This window comes from Pelophylax lessonae (genome assembly GCF_965119305.1).
Source record: "Pelophylax lessonae genome assembly, chromosome: 4".
NCBI classification, from domain to species: Eukaryota; Metazoa; Chordata; class Amphibia; order Anura; family Ranidae; genus Pelophylax; species Pelophylax lessonae.
In genome coordinates, this window is record NC_138771.1 from 389,180,187 (window position 1) to 389,195,522 (window position 15,336).

Here is a 15,336-nt window from a genome sequence, read left to right on the forward strand (position 1 = left end):
ATGATGCTAAAGTGAAACAATAAAAATGAAAAATTCCTTTAAATATTATGCCTGGGGGATCCCCTTAATGTGCCTGTAAAGTAGCGCATCTGTACGATGTATGTAGCCTACTGTAGCAATACTGACATTCCTAAATGGAGCAGGTTTTCCAGGCATTGGGCCTGATGTGGGTCTGCCATTGTTACCGCTGACACCTTCAGCCCATTTAAGCTGAATACCCAAGTGTGAGATTGGAGACGATGACCATTCCAGCATCTTTGGTTTGTTTTGTTTATTTGATAATGGGGATGGGAGAAGGGAATGAGTGGGATACTCCTCTGGCTCAACTAGGTACAACTGGGACACTTTGCAGTGTCCTGTTAGCGCTTTCTTGAACTTCTTGAACTTGACTTTTGACACTCTGGTTAGCTCAAAAAGTCCTGGACTATACTGAGACATGACTCTTGACACTCTGGTTAGCTCAAAACAGCTCCCTCCATCCCTTCACTGACTGAGGTAGCTCTTTGTAACTGCTTGTGCTTGCTGCAACTCTCAACACTGTACGCTGCACGCTGTACACTTTAACTCTTCAGGGCTCAACCGCTGGCGCCCCCTTTACACTTCAGGGTCCTCTCACTAGGCACCCCCTCTGAACTTCAGGGTCCTCTCACTAGGCACCCCCTCTACACTTCAGGGTCCTCTCACTAGTCACTCCCTCTACACTTCAGGGTCCTCTCACTAGGCACCCCCTTTACCGCTAGCTGGCTCCTGGATCCCTTGGACCTTCCCCGGAGTGGTCCACTCTGCTAGGCAGACCCCCAGGGGCAGTTTACAGTACTCACGAACTGGGAATGCTTTCCTGAAACTGGACCCCCTCTGCTTCGCTGGTCCTCGGCACACCGGATACTCTCTGCAGCTCAGCTCAGCTCACTCCATCCCCTCAGGCAAGCTGCCCGGGACACCCGATCCTGCTGACAGGAGGAGAGACAGCCGCACTCTCCCTCCTGGGACTCTGCTTCCCACCAAAGACCCGGCGTCATGCGCTCCCCTCAAACTTATACCCACTCCCAGAATTCTGTGTGGCAGAATCTGCCTTTCTGGGGTAGATCCAGGCCTGAATGTGCCATTGATTGGGTTTCCTCCACTGCCCAATGAGAGCCCTCTCTTGGAGCCAGTGGGGAGACTCCCCTCTCAATGACCACACCTGGGAGACATGACAGCCCAGCTGAAAATCAGGTCCCTGCTGTTAGGCAGCTAAGGCCGACTATACTTTGCCTAGCACCTACCTTGTAGGGTGCTACATCCACCCCACACCAAACTGAGTCAGGTCCCCATGACTCTGAGGCAGCCGCCTCCTATCAAAACTCTGGCCAAAAATTCCGGAGTATCCCACAAACCTGGAAAGGGGGAAAAGGGAAAGAACGAATGTACAAATAAGTTACGGTGGAAAATATAGCTATGCATACAAATTTACAAACACTTTAAGGTGCATGGAAACGATGCACCCCCCCCCACCAAACTTACTTGCTTGATGTGGATTTCAAAGCAAACAAATGTACATTCCCTAACTGACAGTCTCTAAGATGAGCCCACCTGTAGAGAACTGGAAGGAAAAGTTAGTCAACTGCATACATTATAGAAAATACAAAACTAACTGTCTAGACAGTTGAGTGGGAAGACCCTCCTTTTAGGGCGACCTTTCCACTCCCTTCCCTGACTACCTCTGCTGACCAGTGTCTTGACTCGCCGGGTCCACTCCTTGGCGGTAAGAAGTCTGTACCCTAATACTGGCTAACTAGGCAGAGTCCTTGGATAAAGTGAGACACAGCGCCCTCTCGCTGTCTCTTAAAGTACTTCTTGAAGGAAACAGGGCAAGTCACTGTGCTGAGTGACCTGCAATCCTGCTTAGTCAGGGAACTAGCAATGTGAGTCCTTGAGGGCACCCCCCACCAAAAAGTTCCTGGATACCGTTGCTGCCCCTCCTCCCCATTCACTGACTTATGCTGAATCAGCATTAATTAGCAGCAGCACTACCAAAACTGGTATTACATTACTTTTCTCTCAACAGTTTCAACTTGGTTAGTTGTGATGGCCAGCCAGCCAGATATTTATTATTATTATTTCAGGTACTTATATAGCACTGTCAATTTATGCAGCACTTTACATATATATATTCATTACACATCAGTTCCTGCCCTCAAGGAGCGTACAATCTAAGGTCCCTAACTCACATTCATTCATACATACATAGTAGGGCCAATTTTTTATACAGGATCCAATTAACCTACCAGCATGTCTTTGGAGTGTGGGAGGAAATCCACGCAGGCACAGGGAGGACATGCAAACTCCAGGCAGGTAGTGTTGTGGTTGGGATTCGAACCAGCGACCTTCTTGCTGCTAGGTGAAAGTGCTAACCACTACACCACTGTGCCGCCCTACAGCTTCAAGTGTATCCAGGAACTTTTGGTGGGCGGGTGCCCTCAAGGACTCCCATTGCTACTTCCTTGACTAAACAGGATTGCAGGTCACTCAGCACAGTTTTGAAATTTTGAAATGAACCGCTTGCTCCTTTTTAGATATAATAGTCAGGGTGGGGAGCCCGGACATAAGTGCCTTGTTCATCCTTAACTCTGATGGACCAGGCCTGACCTGACCCATCTGGGCGACGGACCTCCACTCTTTCAATGTAAATGGAGCACCCAAAGTTCCACTGAGCTTTTACAGCATTGAACCTCTCTTTTAACTTTTCTTCTGGTGAGTCTCTGTACGGTTTGGGAATAAACAAGAAATCCCATATGATCTCGTCACACCAAAAATCCCTGTGTTTCTCTACAAGTAACATCACTTCTCTGGGAGTATGTGGGTAATCATACCCGTACTCAAGTGCCACTTTTTCCCGTAGCCACCTCTGCATCCAGGACAGCCGGGGAAGAGTTCTCCTGTTACCCCCCCCCCCCCCAGGTAGAGAAAATAGAGTGGATACTCGCTGTATCATATTTTTATGAGCTGCATTTTGATTTCTCGCTCTAGCAATGTTTCCTGGAGGGGTGAGATCTGGGATCCTCTCAACATAAGTGTCACAGAATCCCAACTTTTGTGCTAGAGCCCCCCTCTCCATAGCTTCCTTGGCCTCCTTGTCAATAGTTACTGCCACTTCAGGACCTGGGGAGCTGCTCCCAGCTTCTGACCCCCAGTCCCACTCGGTTTCATCAGCTGACCCCCAATCATTGATCCCCTCTTCTATAGAACCATACTTGTATTGGAAGGATGGGGATCCAAGGGACACAAGCCCTGCTTCTTCCTCACCACTAGTACTGGTGGGTGAGGCTTGGATTACTGCAGGCTTTACAGGCTGCTGAATACTAATAGGAGCGGATCCTGCCACTACTGCTGCGGTAGATGCATCCTCCGGCCACCCTCTGGCCACTGGTGCTGGCATGCATCCTCTCCCTAGGGATCTCTGCGACCGAGTCCCCCTACAACCACTGAAGGCCCACTGGCTGCTGGCATTGCCTCCAATTGCATCATCAATCGCAACATGCCCCGTCCGCCTCCGCGGAGGAACTTGGATTCAGTCCCGGTTACCTCCTGAGTGAGACCTGGCTCCCAAGCAACATACAACTTTTTGAGTCGGCCCTCGCTCTTCTCTGCCCAGAGCAGCAAATAGCCACCCTGCCCACACTGGACCCACGCTTGCACCTTTAACGTTACAGTGGCACACTGAGGACATACCGCTCCTGGGAACTCAAGGCCGCCTCCTGCGCAAAGCGCGAGTCCACCTTCAGGCACCATCCGGATGCCTGTGTCCCATACCAGGGATGGATTGGGCTGGTGGATCTGCTCTGGTGCCTGCCTAGCAGAGTCTTTGCGCATGGTGGCAGCGATAGCAGTTACACTCTTTGGCTCTCTCACAAAGCCATATTTTTCTCTCCTACACGTGTCTCCCTCACAGACACACCAGAAGGAGGGGGCATTAATAGGGCCCCCTTGGTCACTCCTGATTGGCTGGATGTTCCCGCTGTCTCCACCCTTTTGCCATATTGGACAATAACTCCTCCTGTTAGGCAGGTCTGCATGTAGTGTGCTTTCCCGCGCGGTGCTGTAACTCTTCCCCTGCCATGCTCTCTTACTTTAGCCCACAGGAAAGTGGCTGCTAAGTGGATTATGTCACTTGCCAGACATGCATCCACTCTCCTCAATTGCACCAGGGCCACAACTGTGCCTTCCTTCACTGAAGCCAGCTGTCCCTCCTTGCTTGGCAAGAGTAGTATCCCGCTGTCGGTCGCACGGTCGATAGTTCTCTTCCTAGCCACACATGTGCAATTTACATCTTCCGTACTGTCTCCGAGGCTAGCCCCACTGCCCTTCCCGGCATGGCTGACTACGATCCTCACAGTATCCATACACCCACTTTATAGAATAAATGTCCCACTGTCAGTCGCACAGTCAACATCAGTCCATATAGCATGCACATACACCCGGCCCGTGGCACCTCTCTTCCCGTGCCCCCAGCCTCTATCTTCACCGTCCTCACCGGGACCATGGGCATCCTCTTCTCTGCCCCCACTGGGACCCCTGACGCCATCTTCTCCGTCCCCACCGGGACCTCTTCCTGTTAAGCAGTTGCAGCATTCATGCCCTTTCACATTTTTTCCCTCTGCCCTCCAATATCTGACAACAGAGTACAAATCATAGTCCATATCAAAGGTTCTCATCATTTTGCAGACTTTGCTTGAACACTTGCATTGCCATGAGCAACCTTCCATGTGCACTTCTATCTTCATCCCACTCTCCCTGCCTCCCGCAAATCTGGCCTCACACTTGGCTTGGTACTTGAACAACAGTTCTGGGCAAAAACATTGACTTTTCTGACGTTTTTCCTCTGCCGTTGCCAGGGGCAACTGGCCCAGTAACCAATGGCAAAATCCTGGATGAGCCCCGAAATGTAGAAGGTTTTCCAGGCTTGTGGCCTGATGTGGGTCTGCCATTGTTACCGGTGACACCTTCAGCCCATTTAAGCTTAATACCCAAGTGTGAGATTGGAGACAATGACCATTCCGGCATCTTTGTTTTGTTTTGTTTATTTGATAATGGGGATGGGAGAAGGGAATGAGTCGGATACTCCTCTGGCTCAACTAGGTACAACTGGGACACTTTGCAGAAAAATGCCTGTTAGCGCTGTCTTGACGCCAGCTGGATGCCGATCAACGCCTGCCGGCGCTTGAAAAATTCTGACTTGCTGAACTGTGCTTGAACTTGCTTGGCAAGAGTAATATCCCGCTGTCGGTCGCACGGTCGATAGTTCTCTTCCTAGCCATACATGTGCAATTTACATCTTCCGTACTGTCTCCGAGGCTAGCCCCACTGCCCTTCCCGGCATGGCCGACTACGATCCTCACAGTATCCATACACCCACTTTATAGAATAAATGTCCCACTGTCGGTCGCACAGTCAGCATCAGTCCATATAGCATGCACATACACCCGGCCCGTGGCACCTCTCTTCCCGTGCCCCCGGCCTCTATCTTCACCGTCCTCACCGGGACCGCGGGCATCCTCTTCTCTGCCCCCACTGGGACCCCTGACGCCATCTTCTCCGTCCCCACCGGGACCTCTTCCTGTTAAGCAGTTGCAGCATTCATGCCCTTTCACATTTTTTCCCTCTGCCCTCCAATATCTGACAACAGAGTACAAATCATAGTCCATATCAAAGGTTCTCATCATTTTGCAGGCTTTGCTTGAACACTTGCATTGCCATGAGCAACCTTCCATGTGCACTTCTATCTTCATCCCACTCTCCCTGCCTCCCGCAAATCTGGCCTCACACTTGGCTTGGTACTTGAACAACAGTTCTGGGCACAAACATTGACTTTTCTGACTTTTTTCCTCTGCCGTTGCCAGGGGCAACTGGCCCAGTAACCAATGGCAAAATCCTGGATGAGCCCCCAAATGTAGAAGGTTTTCCAGGCTTGTGGCCTGATGTGGGTCTGCCATTGTTACCGGTGACACCTTCAGCCCATTTAAGCTGAATACCCAAGTGTGAGATTGGAGACAATGACCATTCCGGCATCTTTGTTTTGTTTTGTTTATTTGATAATGGGGATGGGAGAAGGGAATGAGTGGGATACTCCTCTGGCTCAACTAGGTACAACTGGGACACTTTTCAGAAAAATGCTGTCTTGACGCCAGCTGGATGCCGACCAACGCCTGCCGGCACTTGAAAAATTCTGACTTGCTGAACTGTGCTTGAACTTAACTTTTGACACTCTTGTTAGCTCAAAAAGTCATGTGAACAGCTCCCTACAGCCCTTCACTGACTGAGGTAGTTCTTTGTAACTGCTTGTGCTTGCTGCAACTCTCAACACTGTACACTGCACGCTGTACACTTTTTAACTCTTCAGGGCCCAACCGCTGGCGCCCCCTTTACACTTCAGGGTCCTCTCACTAGGCACCCCCTCTGAACTTCAGGGTCCTCTCACTAGGAACCCCTCTACACTTCAGGGTCAACACTGGCACCCCCTTTACCACTAGCTGGCTCCTGGATCCCTTGGACCTTCACCGATGTGGTCCCCTCTGCTAGGCAGACCCCCCAGGGGCAGTTTCAGTACTCACAAACTGGGAATGCTTTCCTGAAACTGGACCCCCCCTGCTCCGCTGGTTCTCGGCACACCTGGTCCTCTCTGCAGCTCAGCTCACTCCGTCCCCTCAGGCAAGCCGCCCGGGACACCCGATCCTGCTGACAGGAGGAGAGACAGCCATACTCTCCCTCCTGGGACTCTGCTTCCCACCAAAGACGCTGCGTCATGCGCTCCCCTCAAGCTTATACCCACTCCCAGAATCCTGTGCAGCAGAATCTGCCTTTCTGGGGTAGATACAGGCCTGAATGTGCCATTGATTGGGTTTCCTCCACTGCCCAATGTGAGCCCTCTCTTGGACCCAGTGGGGAGACTCTCTTCTCAATGACCACACCTGGGAGACATGACAGCCCATCTGAAAATCATGGCCCTGCTGTTAGGCAGCTAAGGCCCACTATACTTTGCCTAGCACCTACCTTGTAGGGTGCTACATAAAGATAAAAATGTCATATACAAATATACATACTGTAACATGGGGGACCATTAGCTGAGTGGCAGATGCGTTTCTCCAGTGATTCACTGTAGTCAAGTACTAGATTTTAAGGGCCTGGTAGCCCATTTTTATTAAAAGGCAAAAATAAACAGTTCGTAACATAGGTTTTCTAACACAGGGGTTCTTCTCCAGTAAACACTCAACTGAAAATACTAGTCCACCTGGCTCTCTACCTTTGGCACTACCTCTGCTCTTGGTGCTGGTCACACAGACCACAGGTTCCTTCAGTGTGGATGACTTCACACTAATGCACACGGCTCCACACTGACGCACACCATTCTTCTGGCCCCAGGCCGTTTACTGTCTCCTACAGACACTCAGGCTTTGGCTGCCACATGTCACCTCTCCAACTACTGGAGACAACCTGTCTTCCTTGGATAGAGCAGTCTCTAACTGGGAGTCCTAAGGTCTTCCTATAACTTAATTATAAGGGCTGCATGCAGCTGAGTACACACCCTGCTGGTCCTCCACAAAACATGGACACAGGGTTAGAGATTCCATCGCACCCAAAACACTGTGGAATCTCCCAACAACAGAGCCCCTTCCAGTAATACCAAAAGCTGGAGAAAGCTGCAAAAGCAGTTTTCTCCACTCCACAGCTACACTCTGTAGTCCTGCACAGAGCCAATGTGCACACTCTGTGTCTTTTAAATTGCTATTTTTTTTTAAAAAACTTTATTGAAGCAATGGTACGGTACATGAATAATGCAAGTAAAACTTTGAACAACACATTTTACATTTTATGGGAGTTAGAAGCCCAGCAAGAGTAGGAGCTCGTAGCTGACTCTAGAGTAGGGGCAGTGTTGCCAACCGCCCGTAGATTTACGGACAGCCCGTAAAAAAAGGGCACTTTTCTCCTGCCCGTAAATGCCCGTAGCAGGAGAAAAGTGCCCGTAAATCTACTGCGGTGGCGGCACTGTCAGAACTGCGCATGCGCGGCGCGCAGTTCCGGAGGTGCCCGAGTTCTTCTCTCGACTCTCGCACAGTGTTGCCAACCGCCCGTAGATTTACGGACAGCCCGTAAAAAAAGGGCACTTTTCTCCTGCCCGTAAATGCCCGTAGCAGGAGAAAAGTGCCCGTAAATCTACTGCGGTGGCGGCACTGTCAGAACTGCGCATGCGCGGCGCGCAGTTCCGGAGATGCCCGAGTTCTTCTCTCGACTCTCGCACTCGCAGCGATGCAGACTGCCAGACTCGCACTGTTCGTTGGACGAGTGTCACTGCACTGCCCGCCTGCGCCCGCCCCTAAGTCCGCCCCCGCCCCTGCCATAATTTAAGTTTTCCCGCCGCCGCCGCCGCCGCCGCACCGGCCATGCAGAGTCACTCTATCTGGAGTGGACTAGGAGATGCTGCCGCTAAATGGATGCCTGGTGGAGTGGACAGAGCAGTCACAGACTGACAGCCGAGGCAGAGGACTGGTAAGTGCTGGGGCTCCGAGCCTCCGACAGCTAGCAGGAGCAGACTGGAGTAGAGAGATGAGTCAGGGGGCAGAGGACATCAGTGTCCTGCTCCTGTGCCCCCTTCACCTCTCCACAGGCAGTGTCACAGCTTCACTCTGCACTAGTAATGTCACTGATGTTTGTGGCTGTGGAGAGGTGAAGGGGACTTAGGAGGAGGACACTCATGTGGAGAGCTCTGACCATCTCCTGTACCATGTACACAGTCCCTGACCACCCCTCTGTACCATGTCCGCAGTCCCTGACCCCCCCTCTGTACCATGTCCGCAGTCCCTGACCCCCCCTCTGTACCATGTCCGCAGTCCTTGACCCCCCCTCTGTACCATGTCCGCAGTCCCTGACCCCCCCTCTGTACCATGTCCGCAGTCCCTGACCCCCCCTCTGTACCATGTCCGCAGTCCCTGACCCCCCCTCTGTACCATGTCCGCAGTCCCTGACCCCCCTCTGTACCATGTCCGCAGTCCCTGACCACCCACTGTACCATGTCCGCTGTCCCTGACCCCCCCTCTGTACCATGTCCGCAGTCCCTGACCCCCCCTCTGTACCATGTCCGCTGTCCCTGACCCCCCCTCTGTACCATGTCCGCAGTCCCTGACCACCCCTCTGTACCATGTCCGCAGTCCCTGACCCCCCCTCTGTACCATGTCCGCAGTCCCTGACCCCCCCTCTGTACCATGTCCGCAGTCCTTGACCCCCCCTCTGTACCATGTCCGCAGTCCCTGACCCCCCCTCTGTACCATGTCCGCAGTCGCTGACCCCCCCTCTGTACCATGTCCGCAGTCCCTGACCCCCCCTCTGTACCATGTCCGCAGTCCCTGACCCCCCTCTGTACCATGTCCGCAGTCCCTGACCACCCACTGTACCATGTCCGCTGTCCCTGACCCCCCCTCTGTACCATGTCCGCAGTCCCTGACCCCCCCTCTGTACCATGTCCGCTGTCCCTGACCCCCCCTCTGTACCATGTCCGCAGTCCCTGACCACCCCTCTGTACCATGTCCGCAGTCCCTGACCACCCCTCTGTACCATGTCCGCAGTCCCTGACCACCCCCTTTACCATGTCCTCAGTCTCTGACCACCCCCTTTACCATGTCCTCAGTCTCTGACCACCCCCTTTACCATGTCCGCAGTCTCTGACCACCCCCTTTACCATGTCCGCAGTCCCCGACCCCCCCTCTGTACCATGTCCGCAGTCCCTGACCCCCCCTCTGTACCATGTCCGCAGTCCCTGACCCCCCCTCTGTACCATGTCCGCAGTCCCTGACCCCCCCTCTGTACCATGTCCGCAGTCCCTGACCCCCCCTCTGTACCATGTCCGCAGTCCCTGACCCCCCTCTGTACCATGTCCGCAGTCCTTGACCCCCCCTCTGTACCATGTCCGCAGTCCCTGACCCCCCTCTGTACCATGTCCGCAGTCCCTGACCCCCCCTCTGTACCATGTCCGCTGTCCCTGACCCCCCCTCTGTACCATGTCCGCAGTCCCTGACCACCCCTCTGTACCATGTCCGCAGTCCCTGACCACCCCTCTGTACCATGTCCGCAGTCCCTGACCACCCCTCTGTACCATGTCCGCAGTCCCTGACCACCCCCTTTACCATGTCCTCAGTCTCTGACCACCCCCTTTACCATGTCCTCAGTCTCTGACCACCCCCTTTACCATGTCCGCAGTCTCTGACCACCCCCTTTACCATGTCCGCAGTCTCTGACCACCCCCTTTACCATGTCCGCAGTCTCTGACCACCCCCTTTACCATGTCCGCAGTCTCTGACCACCCCCTTTACCATGTCCGCAGTCTCTGACCACCCCCTTTACCATGTCCTCAGTCTCTGACCACCCCCTTTATCATGTCCTCAGTCTCTGACCACCCCCTTTACCATGTCCTCAGTCTCTGACCACCCCCTTTACCATGTCCACAGTCTCTGACCACCCCCTTTACCATGTCCGCAGTCTCTGACCACCCCCTTTACCATGTCCGCAGTCTCTGACCACCCCCTTTACCATGTCCGCAGTCTCTGACCACCCCCTTTACCATGTCCGCAGTCTCTGACCACCCCCTGTACCATGTCCGCAGTCTCTGACCACCCCCTGTACCATGTCCGCAGTCTCTGACCACCTCCTGTACCATGTCCGCAGTCTCTGACCACCTCCTGTACCATGTCCGCAGTCTCTGACCACCTCCTGTACCATGTCCGCAGTCTCTGACCACCTCCTGTACCATGTCCTCAGTCTCTGACCACCTCCTGTACCATGTCCGCAGTCTCTGTCCACCTCCTGTACCATGTCCGCAGTCTCTGTCCACCTCCTGTACCATGTCCGCAGTCTCTGACCACCTCCTGTACCATGTCCGCAGTCTCTGACCACCTCCTGTACCATGTCCGCAGTCTCTGACCACCTCCTGTACCGTGTCCGCAGTCTCTGACCACCTCCTGTACCATGTCCGCAGTCTCTGACCACCTCCTGTACCATGTCCGCAGTCTCTGACCACCTCCTGTACCATGTCCGCAGTCTCTGACCACCTCCTGTACCATGTCCGCAGTCTCTGACCACCTCCTGTACCATGTCCGCAGTCTCTGACCACCTCCTGTACCATGTCCGCAGTCTCTGACCACCTCCTGTACCATGTCCGCAGTCTTTGACCATCTCTTGTCTTTTATCATGTCTGCAGGGGAGTCTGGACTCTGGAGAGGAGTCAAGAGTGAGAGCGCTGCCAGGATGGGGGGTCACAGGAGAAGTCAGATGTGCGGGGCCTGCGGAGTGGAGACAGGGGCCATCTGACTGAGCCCTGCACAGTGCACCTGAGAGGAGGTCAGTGACAGAGCCGCCAGACCAGTCTGATGGGGGGGGGGGGTCACTGATGTAAGGGGGCACTGATATAAAGATCCCTCTATATTAGTAACCCCCCCCCCCATATCTTAATGTATTCACTCCACTGTGTAAGGTGGTCTCTGGTCACAAGATTGCCCCCCACATCAGAGTTCCTGGCGTTCCCCTTTACATCAGAGTCTGCAGGATTCTCCCCTTACAGTGCGAAGAGGGAACTCTGCGGACCCTGATTTAAAAGGGAACTCTGATGTAAAGGAGAATGCAGTGGACTCTGATATATGGGGGAACGCTGTGCTGGCTGGGTTATATTAACCTGATCTTCATGTTAATGGAGAAATATGGTTTTTGACTTTTGTTTAACCTAAACACGTTGCTAATAGCTCTATCTACATGTTTATAGTTTAAGTATTGATATTTGCACGGTTTAGCACTGAAAACAGCCTGTTTATGTACATTTTTGCACTGCCAGTAAAAAATTGGTGCCGTCCGTAAATTTTGGACGTTCTGCCAGTAAATTTCCCTCTCGGGGGTTGGCAACACTGCTCTCGCACTCGCAGCGATGCAGACTGCCAGACTCGCACTGTTCGTTGGACGAGTGTCACTGCACTGCCCGCCTGCGCCCGCCCCTAAGTCCGCCCCCGCCCCTGCCATAATTTAAGTTTTCCCGCCGCCGCCGCCGCCGCCGCACCGGCCATGCAGAGTCACTCTATCTGGAGTGGACTAGGAGATGCTGCCGCTAAATGGATGCCTGGTGGAGTGGACAGAGCAGTCACAGACTGACAGCCGAGGCAGAGGACTGGTAAGTGCTGGGGCTCCGAGCCTCCGACAGCTAGCAGGAGCAGACTGGAGTAGAGAGATGAGTCAGGGGGCAGAGGACATCAGTGTCCTGCTCCTGTGCCCCCTTCACCTCTCCACAGGCAGTGTCACAGCTTCACTCTGCACTAGTAATGTCACTGATGTTTGTGGCTGTGGAGAGGTGAAGGGGACTTAGGAGGAGGACACTCATGTGGAGAGCTCTGACCATCTCCTGTACCATGTACACAGTCCCTGACCACCCCTCTGTACCATGTCCGCAGTCCCTGACCCCCCCTCTGTACCATGTCCGCAGTCCCTGACCCCCCCTCTGTACCATGTCCGCAGTCCTTGACCCCCCCTCTGTACCATGTCCGCAGTCCCTGACCCCCCCTCTGTACCATGTCCGCAGTCCCTGACCCCCCCTCTGTACCATGTCCGCAGTCCCTGACCCCCCCTCTGTACCATGTCCGCAGTCCCTGACCCCCCTCTGTACCATGTCCGCAGTCCCTGACCACCCACTGTACCATGTCCGCTGTCCCTGACCCCCCCTCTGTACCATGTCCGCAGTCCCTGACCCCCCCTCTGTACCATGTCCGCTGTCCCTGACCCCCCTCTGTACCATGTCCGCAGTCCCTGACCACCCCTCTGTACCATGTCCGCAGTCCCTGACCCCCCCTCTGTACCATGTCCGCAGTCCCTGACCCCCCCTCTGTACCATGTCCGCAGTCCTTGACCCCCCCTCTGTACCATGTCCGCAGTCCCTGACCCCCCCTCTGTACCATGTCCGCAGTCCCTGACCCCCCCTCTGTACCATGTCCGCAGTCCCTGACCCCCCCTCTGTACCATGTCCGCAGTCCCTGACCCCCCTCTGTACCATGTCCGCAGTCCCTGACCACCCACTGTACCATGTCCGCTGTCCCTGACCCCCCCTCTGTACCATGTCCGCAGTCCCTGACCCCCCCTCTGTACCATGTCCGCTGTCCCTGACCCCCCCTCTGTACCATGTCCGCAGTCCCTGACCACCCCTCTGTACCATGTCCGCAGTCCCTGACCACCCCTCTGTACCATGTCCGCAGTCCCTGACCACCCCCTTTACCATGTCCTCAGTCTCTGACCACCCCCTTTACCATGTCCTCAGTCTCTGACCACCCCCTTTACCATGTCCGCAGTCTCTGACCACCCCCTTTACCATGTCCGCAGTCCCTGACCCCCCCTCTGTACCATGTCCGCAGTCCCTGACCCCCCCTCTGTACCATGTCCGCAGTCCCTGACCCCCCCTCTGTACCATGTCCGCAGTCCCTGACCCCCCCTCTGTACCATGTCCGCAGTCCCTGACCCCCCCTCTGTACCATGTCCGCAGTCCCTGACCCCCCTCTGTACCATGTCCGCAGTCCCTGACCCCCCCTCTGTACCATGTCCGCAGTCCCTGACCCCCCTCTGTACCATGTCCGCAGTCCCTGACCCCCCCTCTGTACCATGTCCGCTGTCCCTGACCCCCCCTCTGTACCATGTCCGCAGTCCCTGACCACCCCTCTGTACCATGTCCGCAGTCCCTGACCACCCCTCTGTACCATGTCCGCAGTCCCTGACCACCCCTCTGTACCATGTCCGCAGTCCCTGACCACCCCCTTTACCATGTCCTCAGTCTCTGACCACCCCCTTTACCATGTCCTCAGTCTCTGACCACCCCCTTTACCATGTCCGCAGTCTCTGACCACCCCCTTTACCATGTCCGCAGTCTCTGACCACCCCCTTTACCATGTCCGCAGTCTCTGACCACCCCCTTTACCATGTTCGCAGTCTCTGACCACCCCCTTTACCATGTCCTCAGTCTCTGACCACCCCCTTTACCATGTCCTCAGTCTCTGACCACCCCCTTTACCATGTCCTCAGTCTCTGACCACCCCCTTTACCATGTCCGCAGTCTCTGACCACCCCCTTTACCATGTCCGCAGTCTCTGACCACCCCCTTTACCATGTCCGCAGTCTCTGACCACCCCCTTTACCATGTCCGCAGTCTCTGACCACCCCCTTTACCATGTCCGCAGTCTCTGACCACCCCCTGTACCATGTCCGCAGTCTCTGACCACCCCCTGTACCATGTCCGCAGTCTCTGACCACCTCCTGTACCATGTCCGCAGTCTCTGACCACCTCCTGTACCATGTCCGCAGTCTCTGACCACCTCCTGTACCATGTCCGCAGTCTCTGACCACCTCCTGTACCATGTCCTCAGTCTCTGACCACCTCCTGTACCATGTCCGCAGTCTCTGTCCACCTCCTGTACCATGTCCGCAGTCTCTGTCCACCTCCTGTACCATGTCCGCAGTCTCTGACCACCTCCTGTACCATGTCCGCAGTCTCTGACCACCTCCTGTACCGTGTCCGCAGTCTCTGACCACCTCCTGTACCGTGTCCGCAGTCTCTGACCACCTCCTGTACCATGTCCGCAGTCTCTGACCACCTCCTGTACCATGTCCGCAGTCCCTGACCACCCACTGTACCATGTCCGCTGTCCCTGACCCCCCCTCTGTACCATGTCCGCAGTCCCTGACCCCCCCTCTGTACCATGTCCGCTGTCCCTGACCCCCCCTCTGTACCATGTCCGCAGTCCCTGACCACCCCTCTGTACCATGTCCGCAGTCCCTGACCCCCCCTCTGTACCATGTCCGCAGTCCCTGACCCCCCCTCTGTACCATGTCCGCAGTCCTTGACCCCCCCTCTGTACCATGTCCGCAGTCCCTGACCCCCCCTCTGTACCATGTCCGCAGTCCCTGACCCCCCCTCTGTACCATGTCCGCAGTCCCTGACCCCCCCTCTGTACCATGTCCGCAGTCCCTGACCCCCCTCTGTACCATGTCCGCAGTCCCTGACCACCCACTGTACCATGTCCGCTGTCCCTGACCCCCCCTCTGTACCATGTCCGCAGTCCCTGACCCCCCCTCTGTACCATGTCCGCTGTCCCTGACCCCCCCTCTGTACCATGTCCGCAGTCCCTGACCACCCCTCTGTACCATGTCCGCAGTCCCTGACCACCCCTCTGTACCATGTCCGCAGTCCCTGACCACCCCCTTTACCATGTCCTCAGTCTCTGACCACCCCCTTTACCATGTCCTCAGTCTCTGACCACCCCCTTTACCATGTCCGCAGTCTCTGACCAC